General features: G+C 44.1%; 1 protein-coding gene across 3 annotated transcripts in view; it reads right to left on the bottom strand.

Moving 5' to 3' along the window:
• The window catches only part of LOC123774311 (ankyrin repeat domain-containing protein 39-like), a 215,982-nt gene that overhangs the window by 177,087 nt on the left and 15,574 nt on the right, over nucleotides 1-23,321 (bottom strand). The gene's annotated exons all lie outside the window — the stretch shown is intronic.

The raw sequence follows: 23,321 nt of genomic DNA, 5'->3' as shown, positions 1-23,321 counted from the left end.
CCTCTGTCTTGGGAGGATATCTCTAAATTGGAGAATAGAAATAAACTATCCATTTATTTCCATATTCAATACACAAACATACAGATGGCGTCTATCACGTCTCTCTTTGTCGTCGTGGTAGCAGACAGTACTCGGTCATAGTTCCTTTATTGTTATTGGGGGAATCTCATGTGGCCTTGATAAAAGAGTTCGATAAGTTCCTTCGGAACTTTACTCGCAGCCACAAACGAAAGACAGTCTTCTGTAGAAACTGTCTCTCAGAATATCAAAATTCGTCTGAGCTAACAAATCACTCATCTTCCTGCGACATCACTCAGAAAATTATTTACCCTCAGCCTGGGGACACACTCCATTTTAAAAATACGGGGAAAGGTTACGCCCCTTCCCATGTGGGCTATTTTGATTTTGAGTGTGTCCTAAGCACTGAGGATTGTCTAGGTTCTGTTACAGCCATACATAGACCTATAGCATACAGCTATATAATTGTTGATAGGAACCACACTGTCGTTGATAAATTTACTTATTTTGGGGGGGACAGTGTTACTCATTTCATGCAGCGAGTTGCTACCAAATGGGAAATTATCAGATCTACCCTCCACCATTATGAAATAGACATGTCTCTTGAGGATATGATCCATTTTAGGAGACAGACTCACTGCCAGTTTTGTGAGCAGGTATTTACCCCCTCCAATTTCAAGGTTCAACATCATGATCACCTTAGGGAAAAGCTCAATTATATTGGAGCTCTATGTAATTACTGCAACCTCCGCCACAAGAATGCTCTGGAGAGTTTAGTTCTAATTGCCCATAATATGTCTTATGACATGGGCTTAATTTTGAGGGAGTTTACCATGGATTCAAATATTAAGAGCAATATCCTCATGAGACAGGGGACGAAATATCTTAAGGTGGAAATAGGGAAGCTTAAATTTCTTGATTCACTGGCTTTTATTACAGGTAGTCTTTCATCCCTAGCAAAGACCCACATTGATTCAGCCAGCCCCTTAACATTCACTCACTCAATGATAGAGGGTTTGCCCAAAAAGAGTCACCACCTACTCTTAAAGGGTAAGCAGTTTTTCCCTTATGAATATACCACAAAAATCAGCTGCTTTAATGACACAACACTCCCTCCTATTGAAATGTTCTACAGCTCCCTAAACAAATCAGGTATAACTTTGGACGAATATAGACATTCTAAATTAGTATGGGAGGCTACAGGGTGTAGGACATTAAAAGACTACCTCCTCATTTATTTGAGGTGTGATGTAGGATTACTGGCTGACATTTTTACACACCACAGGGCAATTCTAAATGATATATATTCTTTAGAATTGACACACTATTGCAGCCTCCCAGGGTACTCCTACGACTGCTTCCTGAAAAGTAGTAGAATATCGTTGGAGTTAAGTGCAGATGTGACGTTGCACAATCTCTTATCACAAAACATACGAGGGGGTTTTACAACTGCAGTTAGGAGTTATGTCAGAGCTAACAACCGCTATGTCAACCCATCTTTTAACCCCCAGGAGGATAGGTCTTCATTCTTACTTTATCTCGACTTTAACAGCCTCTATGGGAGTTGTATGACTAGGAAATTGCCCCATGGGGGACTAAGGAGACTTTCATCTGATGAGATGAACTCCTTCATTAGCGGGGGGAAGATAATGACAGAACAGCCTTTCTCTTCTAACAAAGGGTACTGGCTCTTAATTGACACCAAACTTTTAAGACCCGAAATAGCTAGACTAACAGACGATCTGCCCCTTTGTTTACACCATAGGGGAATAAGTATGGAGGATATCTCACCATTTAGTAGGGGACTTCTGGAAACAAATAACATCACACACCTCCCCCCAAAAAACATCAAACTGGTTGGAGATCATCTCCCCAAAAAACATTATTTCATATCTCTTCACCTTTTACAACTATTTATTGAGATAGGACTTGAAGTGGAAACAATACATGCAATTTACGAGTTCCACCAGTCAGATTTTATGGCAGAATTTGTTAACACCAACGTTAACAATAGAAATGCCTCCAGCAGTAATGATAGGAAAACACTCTTCAAATTACTGACGAACAGTGTTTTTGGTAAAACGCTACTGAATCCAGCTCGTTATGCCATTGACACCAAACTAGTGACTTCAGCTAGGGTCTTTTTACGAGAGGTGAAGAATCCCCGCTTTAAACGAATGGTGCATTTAGGCGACAATAAATTATTGTCTGTCAGTTCCAGACCATTCATTAAAATTACTCATCCTAATTACATTGGGTTCCAGATTCTTGAGCTAGCAAAATACAGCTTGTACCATTTTTGGTACAGGGTACTTAAGAACCACTATTCAGATAGGGTACAACTGGTGTATAGTGATACAGACAGTTTCATTTTCTCCTTACTAGCTGAAGATGTCTTTAATGAGATGGGGAAAGAACCCCTTAGTTTGTGGATGGATACGAGTAATTTTCCTGAAACTCACCCCTTGTATGATCCTTCTAAAAAGGGTGTTTTAGGGCTGTTAAAGTCAGAGGTGTCAGATAAACACATCCTTGAAGTTGTGGCACTCAAGCCCAAAATGTATAGTGTGCTTTTGCTTGACAATAAAAATTCCATCACCGCTAAGGGTATCCCCCGAGCTGTGCAAAGATCTTTAACACATAACCACTTTAAAGAGACCCTTCACAGTAATGGTGTAGTAAATACTTTTAATTACTCACAAATAAGAAACATAGGGGGGCAGATGGCAACCACATTCAATACTAAGAGGGGTTTAAGTGCATTTGATGATAAGCGCTTTTACCTAAATAAATACACTAGCCTAGCGTATGGTCACCCAGACATACCATCCGACCCCCACCCCAACACCTCAGCCCAAGGAATGTCCACCGAGAGTGAAGGTGGTGACGTCATTGAACCACAAGGTGAGGAAGGACAACACCCCACCCGCGAGAGTGAACCCTATGACGTCAGCAGTCAGTCACCTGAGGGAGGCGCACTACATCCCATTCACTCTCTGGGAGATGATGAGTCATCGTCTTCGCCCCAGGAGGAGGAGGAGGAGGAGGAGGGGGAGGAAGACCCCACAACGGACTTGTGGGCGAGAAGGAGAGGTCTTGTTAATAAATATTATGCGGGGGGAGATGACCTACAATACGACTATGTTTAACCCTATGTACTTTGATAATATAATCTATAAATCATCAGGATTATTTCTTTTTCTCCTTCTTTAAGTATAAAAGCTTAAAATATATCCAACTTAAAAACAACTAAGGGAGGCTGGTCCCTCTTACGGTACACTCAAGGTCATCAAGTATGAGGAGGGGTGGTGAGGGGGGGCCACCCCTACTGCGAGGATCCTGTTTTTACACCTGTCCCATAGAGGGAGGGGGGGGAGGTTGTAACTACAGCTCACCTGAGTGTTTATTATACAAATATACTGTCATACTTTTCTGTATAAATGAACATGAGCATGAACATAGCGACACATAATAGATACCTATCTTCACTATTTTACGATTGTTGCTGCCCCACACCTTGGGCGACCTAATATGGGGTGGCTCTAAGTGGCACCCCGCCTCTGATTTTCTTATCTGATTACCCTTCATAGGCAGCTACTTTACTGTAAATGAACATGATCATAGTGGCACATAATAGATACCTATCTTCACTGTTTTTTCGACTGCTACCACTCACACCTTGGGTGACCTAATATGGAGTGGCACTATGTGGCTCCCCGCTTCTGATTTTCTTATCTGATCTACATACATAGGTGGGGCTATCTGTCACCAAAATATCTACTGTTATTGCCTGCTTTATTATATTAAGTTAGTTAGTAGTTAGCAACTAAATTACTGACAGTAAGGTAGTTCCTGTCCTCCTGGCTGGAAATCAGGAAGGCAAGCTGGCAGGAAAGGAGGTAGGCAAAAGGGCAGGCAGGAAGGTAGGGAGGGAGAGAGAAGTGCTGGAAGGCTCTCAAGTAGGCCGGCAGACAGGTTGACAGGAAAGCAGGCAGGCTGGTTGATTGGCTGGAAAGCAGGCTGGCTGGTTGATTGGTAGAATAGCAGGCACCCCTGTAAGCGATATTCGTGCAGGACGGCAGACAGGTTTACAGGATGGCAGGCAGGCTGGCGGGATGGCTGGTTAGCAGGATGGAAGACAGACTGGGAGGAAGGCTGGGAGATAGGATGTCTGGACGGTAGACAGGCGAGTAGATAGTCTGGCAGGCAGGATTTCAGGCAATTAGAACTGCAGGGAAGAGGACAGGAAGACCAGCGGGATGGCAGGCAAACCGGCAGGCTGGCAGGTAGAGTGGCATAATGGCACGCAGACGGGCAGGATGGTAGGCAGGCCGGCAGGATGGCAGTCAGGCTGGCAGGAATGCGAGCTGGCTGGCAAAACGATAGGCAGGTCGGCAGATAGGCCAGTAGGATGGTGGGTATCAGGCATGAAGGCTGAATGGCAGAAAGCTGACAGGATGACAGGCAGGCTGGTAGGATGGCAAGTAAGCCGACAGGATGGCAGGCAGGCCTGAGGACAGGCATGATGGTAGGCAGGCCACCAGGATAGCAGGCCGGCAAGCTGGAACGCAGGCAGGCAGGTTGGGAAAGCTTGGAGGTGGGCTGAGAGGCGGCAGCTTTGTGGTTAAGAGGGTCAGTAACCACAAGGGGCGCGCTGGTTGTGCCCGAGCCTTGAGTATACCACAGAGGAAGTGTTAAAGAAAGCAGATTGAGCACTATAAGCGGCATTCTCAGGAATACAGGACCCTGAGAACGGGCTGAAAAATGATAGTGGGAGCAAGAGGAGATTCGGTAGGGGACACTGATACCTGTATGGAGCGGCAGATAACAGCAGGTCATAGCCAACAACATTGTGTATAACTGACATAGGCCGTTGGCTAAAAATTGTACCGGAGTTAGGCGGCTGCCCTAATACTTCCTTTCAAGTGCAGATAATGCGGTCGTCTTCCCACAAGAGATTGAGTGAGGGCTTGAGGAGAGGGGTCAAAGCGGATGTACCTTACAAAGGCTAATATTAGGACCAGTTAATTCCGAGACGAGTGATTATTTTTGTAAGTGAATTGTGGGAACCGACCTGTGAGATTTATATTTATTTGATTTATATGAATTTATATTTACGTTAATTTATATACTTCGATAGCAATTTGTATCATGATAAATGGACTGTATTTCTGCAATAATCTCATAATCTCACAAATCGATCCTCTACACATTAGGGGGGGTTTATATTAATTGAATTTATATATATGCAGCCAATCAAACTACAGTATTAGACTACATACATTGAAGAGGTACCTTATCTTATTTGTACAGCAGGCCTTAGTCCACCAGGTATAACCAGGATGTAGACACCAAATTATCCTCTTTGATGTAGCTTCCATCACCCTGGTAACTGATGCACAAAGCATGCTTCCTCGTCTTGACCTGTCAAAAGGGCGCTAGCTATAAAGCCAGAATCCTATATATGACAGCTGTATCAGAGAAAACACTGTACATGGAACAATGAAGACCGGGCTTAATTACCTTCAGTATGAGGTGATCTTATGCTCAAACTGGGTCACCCTATCTAATGACATTAATGGCCATAAATGATAGATAAATGGGTTTCGGTAGAACACTTAACTTGAATTTGTTGACAGCGTGTTGATAATGGTACACCTTTGGTTTCCATAACACTTCGTCCAAGTAAAATTAACAGGAGCCGTATTTACTCCCGTGAGCCTCTGGTCTCAGTACAAACAATAGCTGCCTGACCACTCCCCACTACTGACGCTACTGGCCTACATTGTCCAGATGACAGTAAGTGATAGAAGGGTCACATTTACTCTACTTTAATACTGATAATTAAGTTAATTTATATGAGATGTTTTTATGATGGTAAAGTCCAAAGACTAATGTATTTAAGAATAATTCCCACCACAATAGGTGGAGAATTTATAATAGTATGTGGTAATGATATCCCGTTTTCTATAGACGGAAATTCCACTCCAGTTACATTTTCTATGGGTAACTTGTTTATACAACATAGCAATTATTATCTGTCTGTATGATATTATTATTAAATGGTGTCGGATTTTCCAACATAATTCCCCAGGGGCTGCTCACGGGTCAAAGTCCTAATTAGAACAGACGAACACCGATACTCCTCCTTCGAATTATTAGATTAATTTGATGTTAGTAGTTAGTAATCACACATTTGTGCGTCTGTTCGTACAGGACGGATGTCCCGTACTAGAGTTGCAGGGGTTAGAAGTCTAATGCGATTTCATTTCCCTGTTAACTCTTGAAAGGCTAATATTCAAGCCTAAATACATATTATTTAACCCAGAAGACTGGATGTGATCAAGTACTACAGTCAAGTATGATTCAGGGACTGCAGTGAGATCAGTGACATTAGATATAACTTGAAGTTTGTTCAGGTAACTGGTCACTGATATATAAACACTGAGGCCCATGGAATACATCTTGATTAAATAATAAATGTATCAAATCAGTCATCAGATTTATTGGGGTTTAATTTAGTTAATTGATTCAGAAGATTGAATAGCCCATCATTAAAGTAAAGTATGGTTCTGAGACTGCAGTGGGTTCAGTGACATTGGTCGCAGTGACTTGTAGCTGTTTTAGGCTACTGTTCACTGATTTGCCACTGAGGCCTCATGAACTCATCTCCAGCTTTAAATGATGATACTAACATCAACCTCTGTTGGTATAGTCAGCTGTAATCTCCTTAGTATAATGCTACTGGAGAAATATAATCAGCTGACAAATTTAGATTTCTATTGGTATTGTTTATCTGCAGGCATAGGTCTCCTCAGGCTTGATACTGGGCCTGAAAGTAATTTACCTCCTGCAGAGTTTAACATGGTTATACCCTGATATTTAGTAGGGCTACCGATGAATCGATGGCAATAGTCTGTCCCAACAAGGAGACCGAAGTCGGTGAGGTGATCAGACTTAATATTATCTGCCAATTTTATTCCTCTATTTCTCAGGAATTTGGCTGTTGCTCTCAGACCTTGAACTTGTAGGTCTACTGGTATTTTGTCCACCACAATGGCTTGTACTCTACAGACGTACCTGCCTAAACGTACTGATGGTTGTACCACCTGGTAGACTTGAGGTCCTGCATCTGTTACAAACCATGAGATATTGAATGATATCTGGGCTACAGGCCTTAATTGTAGTTCATCTGCCAACTTTTTAGTGACATATGTTCTCTGGGATCCTTGGTCAAACAACCCACGGGTATGGACCTTGGCCCTCTTATTCAGGATGGTAATTTGGGCAGTAGGCAAAGTCGTATTACCTTTAGACTTTGCCGATTGGACACTCTTTGTTTGTTGCACCTTGCAGTACTGTACTGTGGTGGGAATGCTATCTTCCACCTTGGGTCTTGAATACGTTAATTTCGTATATTTGCACAGTGCTGCATGGTGCCTACCTCTTCTACACCTGTTACAGGTGTTGAATTGGGTATCACAATAGTCTAGGTTGTGTGACTTGAGACACCTTGAACATCTCCCTAATTCCTGGAGTCGCTCAATACGAGTGTCTCTGGTTGGATAATTAGCACAACAGTATGTTGAATGTTTCTTTTTGCAGAACATACATGTCCCCCAGCCTACTGCACGTTTGGAAGTTACCGGTTTGGGTGAACTAGTAACAGTAGGCTTGGAGGATGCTGCTGCATTGTCAGATTTTCTGCAACTTGATGTTAGAGTAATTGATTGATGTTTATTTGGGGTAGTGGTTTTACCCTTTAATTGACTCTTATTTTCTATTTCTGAAGGCTTGCATGAGGCTTTAACTTCCTCATTTGCACGTCGTTTTTTTTATGATGAAATGCAAACTTTCAATGATGTCCTGTACTGTCAGGATGGTGTTATGTTGATGTGCGTATAATTCATCTAGTATGTCGCTGGCCAATTTTCATTGAAGGACTACTTTGGTCATCCATTCACTAGTAGTTATATCAACCTTAAGACTGAATGTTCTTAGTAGTGACTCAAACTCCATGCTGAAGGATTGTAATGAGTCAGCAGTCTGATCAGGTTGAGGTAAATCCAGCAATTGTAGTACTAGATGTATGACAGTTTTCTCATTGCCAGCATTATCCTTAGGAAGCTGGACTGGGAAATTAGTGCTGTCGCTATTTTCATTTACATTTTCTACTACTGGTTCAGCTTTACCTCTAGTTTGGAGGCATGTTAACTTAGTGGCCTCAGGTATTGAGTTTTCAGAATCCACAGAGACTGTGGATAAATTGTCTGAGAACTGCTTAATTTCTTGCGATATAATATTAGGTGAAGCTGTAGTGGGTGAAGCTTTACTGGGTGAAGCTTTATCCTTGTTGATTACAGGATCTAATCTGGCTTTACATTTATTCTCAAAATGATCCAGATCATCCATAACATTATATACTTTATTTGATGTACTTGTTAATTGTTCTGATTCAATTATCCTGTGTAAATGTTCCAACCTGCCTTGAGTTTCTTCTTCATATTGTGCTAGGTCAGACAGGAATGGTTCCACATCTTCAACTACTACGTCATCGTGGACTTGATTTTGGTAAGATTTCCTATTTGCTTTCAATAGATGCAATTGGGTTTGAATCTGTAACAGTGGTATTTTCAACCGACGATTATTAATTACAGGCTCATATAACAACTGTTCATATTGGTCGAGATCTCTTGTTAGTTGACGTTTACTTGCTACTAAAGCATGCTTTGCTTTCTGTGGATTAGTCATGGTGACTTTTTAATTGGGCACCACTGGCTCATAAATTGTGAGCAAGTACTAGTGGTAGCCTAGGGTTAAATTTCTGCACTCACTAGGCAATAATCCTACCTCTACTAGAGGTTAGCACTTAAAATTAATACACATTATATATATACAATCATACACACTAATGATTTGAGTGATAAACCAGTGTCACAGGAAGTACCTTTAGGTTAGCTCTTCTATATCACCCTAGGATGGTATTGACACTAATTAATCACTCAAAGGTGTAGTGATCATAAGAAAATTATTATATATACACAACTCAACTCGAGTTGATAAAAATTACACCCAAAATAGGGTCTGCACCATTCATTAATGGTGCTAGGTTGTTCAATATAGTACAACTGACTATGGTAATAATGGGACTAGGATGAACAATGATAGTTCAACTAGTCAGTGGTAATATCCTACCCTGTTGTGGGTTGGCAATTAGTAAATATTATACTGTGATCACTAGTGCAATATATATTAAATAATTCTCTATTTTGGAGAAATAATATACACAATTATTGATAATAGCCTCTATGAAACTTCTAATATTATCTAGAAGTATTAAATATTATTAGTGACCTCGCGAAATAAACTCCACAAAATTCGTAGATAATCTCTCGCGAAATTTAACACCACGAAATCCGTGAACAATCTCGCGAAACCACAGCCACTACTTTGGCTGGCTTCAATATTAGCGCTGTCATTTCACAGAATAACACGCCACCAAATCTGTGGGTGTGCATGAAACCGCTGACGAGGCTGATCTGAACTGAGCGGGGCTCGCCCTCGCTTGAGGCAACGCCGCCGTCTTTGACTGCTAGCTTTGTTGTTCACTAATTTATTACACTAGTTTATTTAATTTGATGACAATCTAGCTCTCTAGACCATCTAGGTTCGAATGACCAAATAATGTGGGAACCGACCTGTGAGATTTATATTTATTTGATTTATATGAATTTATATTTACGTTAATTTATATACTTCGATAGCAATTTGTATAATGATAAGTGGACTGTATTTCTGCAATAATCTCATAATCTCACAAATCGATCCTCTACACATTAGGGGGGGTTTATATTAATTGAATTTATATATATGCAGCCAATTAAACTACAGTATTAGACTACATACATTAAAGAGGTTCCTTATCTTATTTGTACAGCAGGCCTTAGTCCACCAGGTATAACCAGGATGTAGACACCAAATTATCCTCTTTGAGGTAGCTTCCATCACCCTGGTAACTGATGCACAAAGCATGCGTCCTCGTCTTGACCTGTCAAAAGGGCACTAGCTATAAAGCCAGAATCCTATATATGACAGCTATATCAGAGAAAACACTGTACATGGAACAATGAAGACCTGGCTTAATTACCTTCAGTATGAGGCGATCTTATGCTCTAACCGGGACACCCTATCTAATAACATTAATGGCCATAAATGATAGATAAATGGGTTTCGGTAGAACACTTAACTTGAATTTGTTGACAGCGTGTTGATAATGGTACACCTTTGGTTTCCATAACACTTCGTCCAAGTAAAATTAACAGGAGCCGTATTTGCTCCCGTGAGCCTCTGGTCTCAGTACAAACAATGCCTGCCTGACCACTCCCCACTACTGACACTACTGGCCTACATTGTCCAGATGACAGTAAGTGATAGAAGGGTCACATTTACTCTACTTTAATACTGATAATTAAGTTAATTTATATGAGATGTTTTTATGATGGTAAAGTCCAAAGACTAATGTATTTAAGAATAATTCCCACCATAATAGGTGGAGAATTTATAATAGTTTATACAACGGCAGTTTTATATAAACTTGTTTATACAACATAGCAATTATTATCTGTCTGTATGATATTATTATTAAATGGTGTCGGATTTTCCGACATGAATAGATACAATATATCTGTTTTCGAAGGATCAAGAATTGAATGGGAAAAAACATTTATTTTAAATCACAATTGTATGAATGTAAAATGGGACTAATGGATAAATTCTGCATCATGTAAATGGACATTTTTTTTTTAGATATATACAAGAGTTGTTAGCATTCTTGTACAGCCACTAGTAAGCTTAGCGTTTCGGGCAAGTTCTTAATCCTATGGTCCCTGGAATACGACCCCCACGAAGAATCTTTTTACAATCACGTACCCATTTTACTGTTGAGTTAAAGAGAGGCTACAGTTAAGGATTTGCGCCCAGTAAATCCAGGATACGAACCCATGACAAAGCTCTCGCAGAATGCCCGGTGAGTGTCTTACCACTACACCACAGAGAGACTTTCAAACCATAATTCTCAGCATTCCCAAGTCTCAGCGTTATTTTTTCAGGGTGGTTAGTCCAATAAAATAATTCATAGTTTGAAAATGAAGAGGCTACACGCATTATTGTGTTGAAGACTATACATTCCTGTAAGGGGAACGACAAGTGAGTTTATTGCTTAACGTTATCATTTCAACAGGGAATTTCCATCAGCACACTGGATTTGAATTTTAGATTAGTTAAGGTCTGTGCTAATTGCACAATGAAGTTATGTAGACATACAAGTGTGAACGGAACACTACCAGTGTTTAGTTGATGTTATGCTATGTAGCCAGCCTTTGAGTAAGATTATATAATTATACATGAATAAATGGATCCAGATATAACATGAATAATGTTATACTCATCTGACAACGGGTGTGACTCAGACTGCAGGTTAGAGTAAGTTGAACTTAATTAAAGATTTCTGTGAGGTCTTAAACTCAAACTTCAAGACTTAGTCAGGCAAATAGGACTGTTTGTGCCAGTATTTGGTAATGATTATAAATTGTCAGGTGGAGAGCATTGTAGTTACATATAGTATATCAAGTTGATATTAGGAAGAGAGGCAAGGTATTCAGTCAATCCCTCATATACCGACCCAATAACAAGGATATAAGCAGCCATATGATGGAGATGAAAGGCTGCTAGCGGCTCCAGCCCGTTCTCCCAAACATTCCCAACGTACTAAACTGATGTACTAAATTGCCTGAAAGTAACCTACACGAGGACCCACTAACAGAAAACAGATCACGAAAATTTTGCAAACCGCCACGATTTATAGTACTTCTTATTTTGGCCAAAGGGAATTTACATGTTAAAATACGGTGTACTATTCAGGAAAATAGGTTGCTCGCTGTTCACCACTTCGTTACTGATACAATAGATTGTATTCTTAACACTTTCTATGTTTACACTCTTACCTGTGCTCAGACGTATTAATAATTATCTTGATAACATCATTCTTTATAGTGTGATGATGAATTAATATGTACAATATTGTGATTATTGTGCAACATGGAATTATGTCAAATGTGGAAAGATAACACTGTTTACCATTTCAAATAATACAAATCGTCTCTGTCGTGATTCAGTTGTTGAATTTATTTGATTAACTAGGCTATCGTTCTGGCATTAAAATATCATAATTCAAGATATTGTATAGTGTTGATAGTATTTACTGGTAAAGCTTACTCTAGCTGGTATTTCTCCCTGCCATGTGGAGAAACTTTCCCTCCTTTGAAACTTCTAAAGAGAGTTTATAAGATTTTTGTAACATGCAGTTTCACAGATTTTTATTTAAAATGGAATTTCTATTACTTTATAGAAAACAGTGGAAATATTTTCATCTTATATTATAACCCACTTATTGAATACCTAGCCCTAATACAATCATTTAACCTACAGGTAAAAAAATTACTTAATTGTTGGATTAGTTGCCAAGCAGTACATCTTCAGCGTCTACTACATCTATAGACCAACTGATTTTTTAACTCTGGGAGACAGTCAAGCTGCTGGCTTTCTCACTCGGTGTTGCCAAGTATAATTTAACAGACACGTGTAGCTAAAAATAACAGGAAACATAACATATATTATGTATATATATTAACAAAGAAACATCTCCAGGTATATATTATATTTCCACCCTCGAAAACCCCGTTACAAAGTAAAATATGTCTGAAATCAGTAATATTCATCCGCCACTTTAAACTACAGCTCGAAATGTAGCAGAATTGCACCTCCATCTGATGTCTGAAATTTATTGACATGTCTCTGGCGTCCATTAAATTAAAGCTATATGGACATAGGGTGTGAGATTGTCGGCCTGTGGGGGATGGCACTAGTACAAGTGACCTCACTCAGAAAGAACTGCACTAGCAACAACCAAGTGCTGTAATGACAGCTAATTACTTTAAGACTGAACAGGTGGCGTAGAGCCGCCACCAGAGTCCAAATCCTTGGCACTCTTAATCCACTGAGTCGTGGAGCTACCGTAACTTCTGAAGGCAGTTGTCAGAGTAGCTCATAGGTATCTCATACCAAATGATTTCTTTGGTGTGTGTGGCTATGAAATTAGCTCGCGTCCAAATTTCCAGAGCAACACAAGGAGTCACTTTCAAGTGTAAGGCAGAGTTAATAAATGGTGACAAGGGTCTTAGAAGGTGTGAACAGAAAGGCACTTGTAGTTCCAACAATAACAATTTATTCATGTTACGGCCCTATTGGGACGCAACCGGGTTCTTCTCTGATGTTAGTAGAGTTTGGGAATCCGGCCCCAAGTTAGTCGAGGCTTTCAAGGGATGTGTTCCATAACGCAAGTTAAATTAAAGGGGGAGGGATACAAATGTTCTGATTTATATATATATTTTTACCACCACCATAAATAAATATATAACAATTGCACACGGGGGTTATCACTACACGATTATGTACAATGGCTTGTCTTCCTCCGAAGACATAGGATGCTCCCGGTGCTCACGATGAATCCTCTTATGATTCTCTTGGCGAATCTACCCCGGCCACAGGCCAGTCAAATCACAGTCCCACTGGGTGCTCCGTCGTGGAGGCCTTCAACCACAATCCAGCCTGTAGCTGGCAGGTTCCGATCAGCTCCGCTGTGTAGGCCACTCCACGACCGATACTAGGGTTGCGAGCCCTAGGTAGGAGTCTCGTGTGATCCTGCTGATCACTCTGCTCACTAAGCACCACAGTAACTAGTCTCTTTCACCAGCCAGCCCCGGATAAGGCGATTCCTGATACTGCCACGTCACAGGCAGGCTAACACTCTCAGCAGAGTTCGTCCGGGGGTGACTCACAGCTTCTTCAGAGCAAACTCATGAAGAGACCTTGGCTGCCTTGGGTAGACTGATCCATCGTCCAATACAGCAGTCCCAGGTCGACTCTGTAATCAGATACGTCATTAGTACTGGGGACGCTCTAGGGAACCTCACTTACAGGCTTAGACACAAACGTCCACCTATCCACTCCATAGATGGCGTTGCTGTCTAAGCACCACCTCACCAGAGGTCAGCAGCGGCTATGTTACGAGCTGATTAAGACGGGAATCCAGCACCTGTGGCCGGTATATCCTGTCCTCATTAGATGGTGTTACGGCCCTCTTGGGTCGCAACTGGGTTCTTTCTCTGATGTTAGTAGAGCTTGGGTATCCGGCCTAGTAGTGGCTTTCAAGGGGTGTGCTCCGTAACGCAAATAAATTAAAGGGGAAGGGATAAACCTGCTCAGAAATAAATATATATTCACCACCACCAATAAATAAATATATAAACAGTCACACGCTGTTACTATAACTACACTTATTCACAATCACTTGTCTTCCTCCGAAGACACAGGATTCTCTGCTTAACGGTGCTCAAGACGAGTAGCCCTGGTTCTCTTCTTGTGGCCTCTAGACGAATCCTTAGATTCTCCCAGCGAGTCTACCCCGGCCACAGGCCAGCCAAATCACAGTCCCACTGGGTGCACCGTTGTGGAGGCCGTCAACCACAAATCCAGCCTTTAGCTGGCAGGTTCCAATCAGCAACGCTGCGTAGGCCACTCCACGACCGATACTAGGGTTGCGAGCCCTAGGCAGGAGCCTCGTGTGATTTCACAGATCACTCTCCTCACCACAACACCCCAGTGGTTAGTCTTCTCCACCAGTCAGTCCCGGGTACGACAAATCCTCAACTGTCATGTCACAGGCAGGCTAACACAACAGTGTTCATCCGGGGGGGTGACTCACAGCTTCTACAGCATGGAGGTTCTACGGCTGCCTTGGGTAGACTGATCCAACGTTCATTACAGCAGTCCCAGGTCGACTCTGTAATCAGACACGTCATCAGTACTAGTTACACTCTAGGGTACCTCACTTACAGACTTAGACACAAACGCCCTCCTATCCACTCCATAGATGGCGTCACCTCACCAGAGGTCAGCAGCGGCTATGTTATGAGCTGATCAGGACGGGAAACCAGCCCTTGTGGCCGGTATATCTTGTCTTCACTAGATGGCGTCGTTCATTTAGAGGGGGTTTCGGGAGCTGACCCACAGATGGCGCGGTGGTCACTGCTCCGTGCTCGGACGCTGGGCTCGGGTCCGTAACAGATGGCGTTGTCCATTTGGAGTGGGTTTCGGGAGCGGACTCACAGATGGCGTTGTCGTCATCGCTCCGTGCTCCGACGCTGGACTCAGGTCTGTAACAATCCATAAAACCTAATAATAATAATAGAAGGTAACAATAATTTAACATTACGTTAAAGTCCGTAGTGGTGCTGACAACACTAGACAAGCTGGAATAAACGCACTTCCGGTACAGACCGCTCACAGTTCCAATATTAACTACAGTGAAACAGTGGGCGATCACTCAGATGCAAGTAGCAGTTCGTGATGACTGTGGAAAAACAATAATAATAACAACAACAGACAGACCTGTCACAGAGTCTACCTTGCAACACTCAGTTAATTACATTAAGGCTTGTCTCTCAGGACGGCAGTTAAAGCAATCAATTACGTTACAACACATTGACAGACAGATGACAATTGATCTGATCAATTTCAAGTTACAACACATTTACGTTACTTAGTAAAACCAATTACGTTAATTTGTCTCCAGGTCAGTCAAACCAAATCAAGGTAAACTACGTTAAATACACTCTGTCAGCACAGTCAGCCAAGCAACTAAACCAGACTTAATGAAGTCAATCAACAACTTCCGGGTAAAAGGCGCCCTAGCTCTGGTGGGGTGCAGACATGTTGCCTGAACTCTCCGGCAGTTGATGATAGTTTGCCAGTTTGGCCGGTTGGAGGCGTGTGTGTCTCTACCCGCCTGTGCTGATGTAGAGTTTACAATGGGGGTCCCTCTTCCCCCTGTAGTGCGGGCTCAGTCTGTGGGCCTCGAATTTTCTGTACGGGCTGGGTATTTGAAGATAGCGCTGGTGTGTAATTTGCTTTCTGTCCCTGTGATCGACATTTATTGAGTCGAGTTGGTAACAGCACGTCGGGCGATCGTGAAGTTTATGGAGGAGTTGGCGTATCGGGAATTTCACCGTCGATACGAGGGGTGGACCTTACCCCTACCGGATGGTGCAGGCACTGTGACCCTCTCTGATCGAAGTGGTGCCCACACTTACGTCAGTGTACATGGGGGTGCCCTTGGAGTTTCTGGAGGGTCTGCTACGGCGGTACTTCAGCCGGTTTGGCGCCGTAGTTAGTGTGCGGTTGCACATGATATCTTCCAGTCTGCTCAAGAGTGTGAGGACTAACATTCGCACCCTGGGCATGTGGCTCCGGGCAGACATTCCATCCTCTGTGCGACTTATGGGATACAACGTTCGGGTGTTTTACGCCCGCCAGCCTCGGACGTGTTATCGTTGTGGTCTCTTGGGCCATCAGGCTGCTGACTGTTCTGCGCCTGCCATTGCGCCCGTGAACCTCTTCAGTGAGGAGGATTTTCTGCCGCTTCCTGTGGAGGAGGCTTCGGTGGATGTGGACGTCTCTTCAGCCGCGGATGTGCCCCCTGTATCGACTGTTGCTCCACCTGTTGTGCCCCCTGTTGTTGTCGTCTCAACTCCTCCGGAGGTTGTGTCATCGCATGGTGATGGTCCTGCTCCAGCTGGTGTCCCTGGGTTCTTCGGACTGCCTTCTGCTCGGATCCCCTGTCTTCCAGTACTTCCTCTGCTGCGTCTGACCCTGTTCCTGCACCCTTGCCATCTGTTCCGGCTGTGCTGGGGTGGGTCTGGCGCTTCCTCCTGTGCCTGGCCTGGTGACCCATGTGGTTGAGGATGCTGCCGTTCTACGACGTGCATCGGTTCGCCCGGCTTGTGTTGTGCGTGTCTCTGAGTCAGCCTCTGGGTCTGATGATGTGCGGCCAGAGCCAAAGCGTTCCCGGCGTTCTTCTTCTGCATGGGCTGACGTTGGCGACTTCAACGAGTGTGGATCTTCCGGCGGCGGCAGGGTGGCTCTATCGTTGCATACTATGGTGGTGGTGGAGGTGCATTTGCCTGCGGATGTCGGTGCCAGTGTTTCGGCCTCCACTTCTGGTATGGTGTCTGTGGATCCTGCTTCGGGTGCATCGCCTGCATCGGATGGCTCCGGTTCTTCATGGGGGGTGGTTCTCCTTGCTGAGGTTTGTGGTGAACGAGGTGGCCTGGTAGTGGTGTTGATAAAGGCTGCTCGCTCTGGGGGTTCTGTAACCCCTTCCTCGTTCCCCGTTTAATCGGCGGCGTTCTCGACGCCTCTTCCGTCTATGGCCGACTCTTCAGTGTCTCCTGCGGTCTCGGTGGAAGTGTTACCATCTCGTCCCCCGTCTCCTGCTCCTGTGCGTACGGCGACACGGCCATCTCGTCGACCGTCTCCTGCTCCTGTGCGTACGGCGACACGGCCATCTCGGCAGCCCTCGTTTGCTTCTTCGGTGTCGTCTGCTTCCTCGAAGGATGTGGTTTGCGCTCCCCAGTCTCGTTATGCGACTTGCATGAGTGAGCTTCTTGAGTGGCTGTTTCCGCCTGATCTGGTGATTTCTGAGTTCATGCAGGGCCCACGGCAGCAGGGGGATCGTCCCTCTACCGACATGGAGTATTTGATTTGGGAGGCCTATAAGCGAAAGTATCCTTGTGATTCGTTCCCTGAGAAATATATTCCTGTATCTGAGAAATGTATTCCTCGCCCATGATTCCTTTGTATATTGTGTGTTGTGGGTTGTTTCCATTTGTGTGCATGGTTGTGGGGTGCGGGTTACGCGTGTGTGTGGGTAGGGAGGGTTTATTTCCCGGTTCCTGCGTGCTCCAGTTTGTTGTTGTGGGTTTATTTGTGTGGCTTGTGTGTGTGTGCCCGTGTGTCTAGTTGTGGATGTCATGTTCTTATGTTATGTTTTTGTCGTTCTATGTTTTTATGGTGCTGTTTGTGCGCTTGTTTTTGTGGTGTTGAGTGCCCTTCAGGCTGTTGGCGTGACCTGGCCTGGGTTTATGTTCTTTGTCAGGTTTTGCTATTGCTATTGTGCTTTTCTTTTTGTTTGTTACATAATTGTATTTCCTTTCTTGTTATTATTATTATTATCATTTTGTGTTGGTGCCACTCCGTGTGTGTTTGAGGTGCTGGTAGGCTTGTTCTGTATAATTATGTTCTGGTGTTTCATTTCTGTATTGTCTTCCGCTGTGTTTACCTTTATTGTTATTTTATGTTTGTAATTATTGTTGTTTTGTGGTCGGCCCTTCCGGCCGACGTTTTTTGTGTTTAGTAATTTTGTTCCTTTGTACTTTTGCAAGTTTGTGCTTCGTCATTTTGTTCTTTTGTTCTATGTTGTATTTGTTTGTTTTTATTGTATTTATAAGCATGCTTGCATGTAAAAATAACAAAAATAAAAAACTTCTGGGTAAATAATTGAGCTCGTCGGTAGCTGTTGGGTGCAGGCGTGTCGTTTGTAGCGCTCGACAGTTCCACCCTAGTGGCTGTGTGAGGAGGGGTGTCCGTGACGGCTGTGGGGGTGTTGTCCCCCGTGTGGGCATGGTACACCTGTTGAGGAGACATGGGGACTTACCGGCCTCCATTGAAGAGGACCTCGTCGGCTGGTCTGGCTTTTACGGTGCAAGTGGACCACATATTGGTTGGTGTTGCCCTAGTGGATGTTCTACATGTGCAGTTGTCGGAATTGGTATGCATCCAGCTGCTGCAGGGGAACCGCGCCGTGGTCAAGTTTCGCCATCAGGCTGCCTTTCAGGCGTTTCTGGGATAGTGTGAGGGGCATGTTTACCCTCTCCCTGATGCCGCTGGTTCTGTTAAGGTGGTGAACCTCAGCGTCGTCTTGACATATGTGTCGGTGCGTGGTGCCGCCTTCGAGTTTAACGACGATCTCCTAACTGCTGTGTTTGGACGGTTTGGTACTGTGCTAAGCATTCGTTGGAACAAGTTACTTACAGGGCACTGTGCTGGGATGCTTGACGGCTCCCGCACCCTGATCATGTCACTGAAGAGTAGTGTTCCGTCCTCTGTGTCTTTGTTGGGTTACACGCTCTGCTGCCTGTATCGGGGGCAACCGCGCACCTGTTATAGATGTGGTAATGAGGGTCATCTCGCTGCAGCGTGCGACGTTGGAGCAACTGGCAGGGTGCATATTTTTTGTGAGAAGGACTTTCCACCCCAGTTGACTCTAGACGCTTCTGAGGATGGAGTGAGTGCTATGCCTGAAGTGCCTGATTGCCTGTCTGCTGTTCCGCCTGTTGGGGCGGATACTACACCTTGTACGTCCAGTCTGTTAACTGCTGTGGCCCTGGAGGTAGTTGTTGCACCAGAGTGTGCGAGTGTCGGGCCGTCGCCCGCACTGCATGTGGTGGATGTCCCAGTGGAGGTCCATGTCCCATCCCCACCTGCGGATGTGGTCCCGGCTCCCGGAGAAGCAGGTTCTTCTGTTTTGCAGGGCCTGCCACCCCCGGGGCCTGCCGACCCTGTGAGTTTGGACCATTGTAGTTCTGATGATGTACTCCCTTTGCAGAATCGAACGCGCCGGTGTCCCGGGCCAGTTTTCCAGGATGCGGTGGACCGTGTGAGCGACGTGGCCTCTGTGGGTTCTCTGGCCGATGTGGGTGTGGACCATGAGGATGCAGTGATGTTGGCCGTGCCTGCGAAGAAGACGGGTGAGGATGGTGTGGTGCCTATTCCTGCCTACGTTTCGGGTGTGGCTCCACTGTGCCCCCCCTATGCCTTCGTGTGCCAGTTCTCCGAAATGGGAGGTTGTTGCACCTGCTGTAACCCCTGGTGTGGATCGTGATTTAGTTCTCGTGCTGAAAAGGGACACCAGCCGGGGAGTCTCAGCGCGGTATGAACCTATGCCACAGGGTGTACCGCCACTCGTGATTGGAGGTGTCGTTGTCGAGATTCTGGAGTATATGCGTCGCCCACGTCACTCGGATGCGGGTGTGCCCCCGTCGCAGGATGCCTAGGATGAGTGGCATACATACTGTCAGAAATATCTTAAGCGTCTGTTTCCTGGGAAATATTATTGACCTAGTTCAGTGGTGTTTATGTTTGTGTTTAGCTTATATGTATGTGTGTTTGTTTTTTGCTTGTTTTATTCTCTGTTGTCTTCTCCGTGTCCCTCTGTTTTTCGTTCATGTTTCTGTCATTTATGTGTCCTGCTTTGTTACTCTGTCCCCTGGCTGGGTTTTTTCTGTAAAGGTTCATTTTATGATCGGGTGCTTCGGTGCCTTGGTTAATTGTATGTCTGTATTTTATAATAAAAAGCAAGAAAAAACTTCCGGGTAATTAGCAATCTCTGAGTAACTGTTCAAGGTCCTGTCAAACTTGACAGTCAAACTTAACTCACGAAGAATTTACGTTAACACTAGTCGATCACTGAGACCACTTGACAACCACTGATTAGTAAACACCATTGCTAATCACCTCTCACTACTAAAGATGGTAATTAATTACATTAATTCAATGACACTGACTTCACAATAAATTAATATAAACCAAAACAACACGGGGTCACATAGACCAACACAATTACAGTAGCAAAATACAGTGCTTAACCCAAGCACTGAACAACACTCACAACCGTCACAACAAATGTTATAAAATCAATGATAATACAATTTCAATAAAGTAAACAGACTTACTTTTATCACTGCTTGTCTTCTGGAACGAAAGAAAAGAAAGACGACACGGAAATGGTTAAACACAGAGTGATGATTAAACCACACTAAACCTCAACACAATTAACATAAACCACACAAATACTAAATGTGTAACAAAGTGTAAGATAACAGTCACACTAAGGTCAAGTTACAGTTATCACACAGATTAGCTGTAATAGGCCTTTACCTATCGTGCTTCCTCGGTAATTAAACTCCTCCCCGTATCGGGATTATGAAGAACGGCACACCGGTCGGCTGACTTGATTCAGCACAAGGAATTAAAGCACGTCGGATGAATGATACAAGATATACATAGTTTGAGTACTCACTTTGAATTTATTACCGGTATCTTCTACAATCCACACTACAATCACACTCACTATGACCCCGCTGTTGATTGAAGATCATACACCACAGAGGTTGTCCAGGTTACTGTGCACTGGGAGCTACACGGGTGGAGGTAAAATAAGGTGGGGTGGAGGTGGCGCACGGGCGGATGAGTTGGCGAGCCACTGGGACCACATGGGCTACAATCGCCTGTCTTCCAGGATACTGGAGGAGACGGGGGTGCATTTGGGTGCACACTGGTGAGAATTGCACTAGTGTGCTTTGCTGAAGGCACACTGATAACACGCTGATGGGACGAAGATGGACACCACGTGATAAGCACACGAGGTGGGCAGCACAATGGACGAAATAAACAGCGTCCACACAGTCCCCAATTTTCGCATTAAATCACTCAGAATTTTAACTCAAACACTTGGAACCGTATTCTTAGAGACCCTGTACACAGTTTACTTAGCGATATGGTGACGGATTACCTTTACTTTCGTTGACGATCACCGATACAACTGGCTGCAGTCCTGTTGCTTCTGCATCGATCACGTGTGGCGCGGAGTGTACTTCCTTGTATCTTTCGAGTAATATATATATATATATATATTACTCGAAATCCAGTAACCTGCGCCCAGCTGTTACCGGATTCTGTGACAATAATGCTTAGACGGAATAGATATACTTGAGCTTGCTGAACTATGCTGTAGACAAGAGAAATACCCGGTTTTTGGCCGAAACAGGATATCACGTCTACACAGCATAGCAACGCTCCTCGGAATGAGATGCCGTGGGCGGGAATGGAACCGACGATGGTCCCCTAGTCTTTTGAGACGGCCAATCAGATGCCAGCATCCTAGAGGCCCATGGTGCCGCGACCAATGAGAATTCCCTGCCGGTGACGCTTACACGAGGGCTAGGGGGAAACCGTTGAGACACATAGCTCACAGTGCCTGGCTTCCTTCCCTGTATCTGGGCAGCCAGAACTAAAAGTTATGCTAATTCTGTAACTATTTATCCAGAAATGCTACAACGAGTATCGCGAGTTTTCTGGGAAGCTGAGAGTGTCTGCTTTCCAAAGACACCCAATTACGACCTTCTAGCTGCTATAACAAGAAAGTTCATATTTTGTGCACTCCTGTGCACTCTGAAATTTCCTAAGTCAAAATGGCAATTTGCTTCTTCTATCAACAATGTGTAAGCTAGCCAGAGGGTCAACCTCTGACATAGTGTACCTCTGTTCAATTACTTTATATCTCCTAATGTATGGTAATTATGCTTACAAACTGCATATGATCTATCACACCAATGTCTGTAATTCATAAGAAAACTACAACCTAATGCATGCTGTAAATCAAAACATTAGTTTCTTCGTATATTATTACATAGACATATACCATGGTTTGTATGTTTTTCCAAATTTGGTACTAACTTGAGGTTCCTGGTGAGTACCTCCTTGTTCTATTACCATCCATACCTCCCTGGCGAGTATCCTACTTGTACCATTACCATCCAGACCTTCCAGGCGAGTACCCTACTAGTACCATGACCATCCAGACCTTCCAGGCGAGTACCCTACTTGTACCATTACCATCCAGACCTTCCAGGCGAGTACCCTACTAGTACCATGACCATCCAGACCTTCCAGGCGAGTACCCTACTTGTACCATTACCATCCAGACCTTCCAGGCGAGTACCCTACTTGTACCATTACCATCCAGACCTTCCAGGCGAGTACCCTACTAGTACCATGACCATCCAGACCTTCCAGGCGAGTACCCTACTTGTACCATTACCATCCAGACCTTCCAGGCGAGTACCCTACTAGTACCATGACCATCCAGACCTTCCAGGCGAGTACCCTACTAGTACCATGACCATCCAGACCTTCCAGGCGAGTACCCTACTAGTACCATGACCATCCAAACCTTCCAGGCGAGTACCCTACTAGTACCATGACCATCTACACCTTCCAGGCGAGTACCCAACTTGTACCATGACCATCCAAGCCTTCCAGGCGAGTACCCTACTTGTACCATGACCATCCAAACCTTCCAGGCGAGTACCCTACTAGTACCATGACCATCCAGACCTTCCAGGCGAGTACCCTACTTGTACCATGACCATCCACACCTTCCAGGCGAGTACCCTACTTGTACCATGACCATCCACACCTTCCAGGCGAATACCCTACTAGTACCATGACCATCCAAACCTTCCAGGCGAGTACCCTACTAGTACCATGACCATCCAAACCCTCCAGGC

This window comes from Procambarus clarkii, chromosome 61 (genome assembly GCF_040958095.1).
Source record: "Procambarus clarkii isolate CNS0578487 chromosome 61, FALCON_Pclarkii_2.0, whole genome shotgun sequence".
In the NCBI taxonomy this organism is placed as follows: Eukaryota; Metazoa; Arthropoda; class Malacostraca; order Decapoda; family Cambaridae; genus Procambarus; species Procambarus clarkii.
Note: the sequence above shows the minus strand (reverse complement) of the source record. Positions and strands in the feature narration are given on the sequence as shown.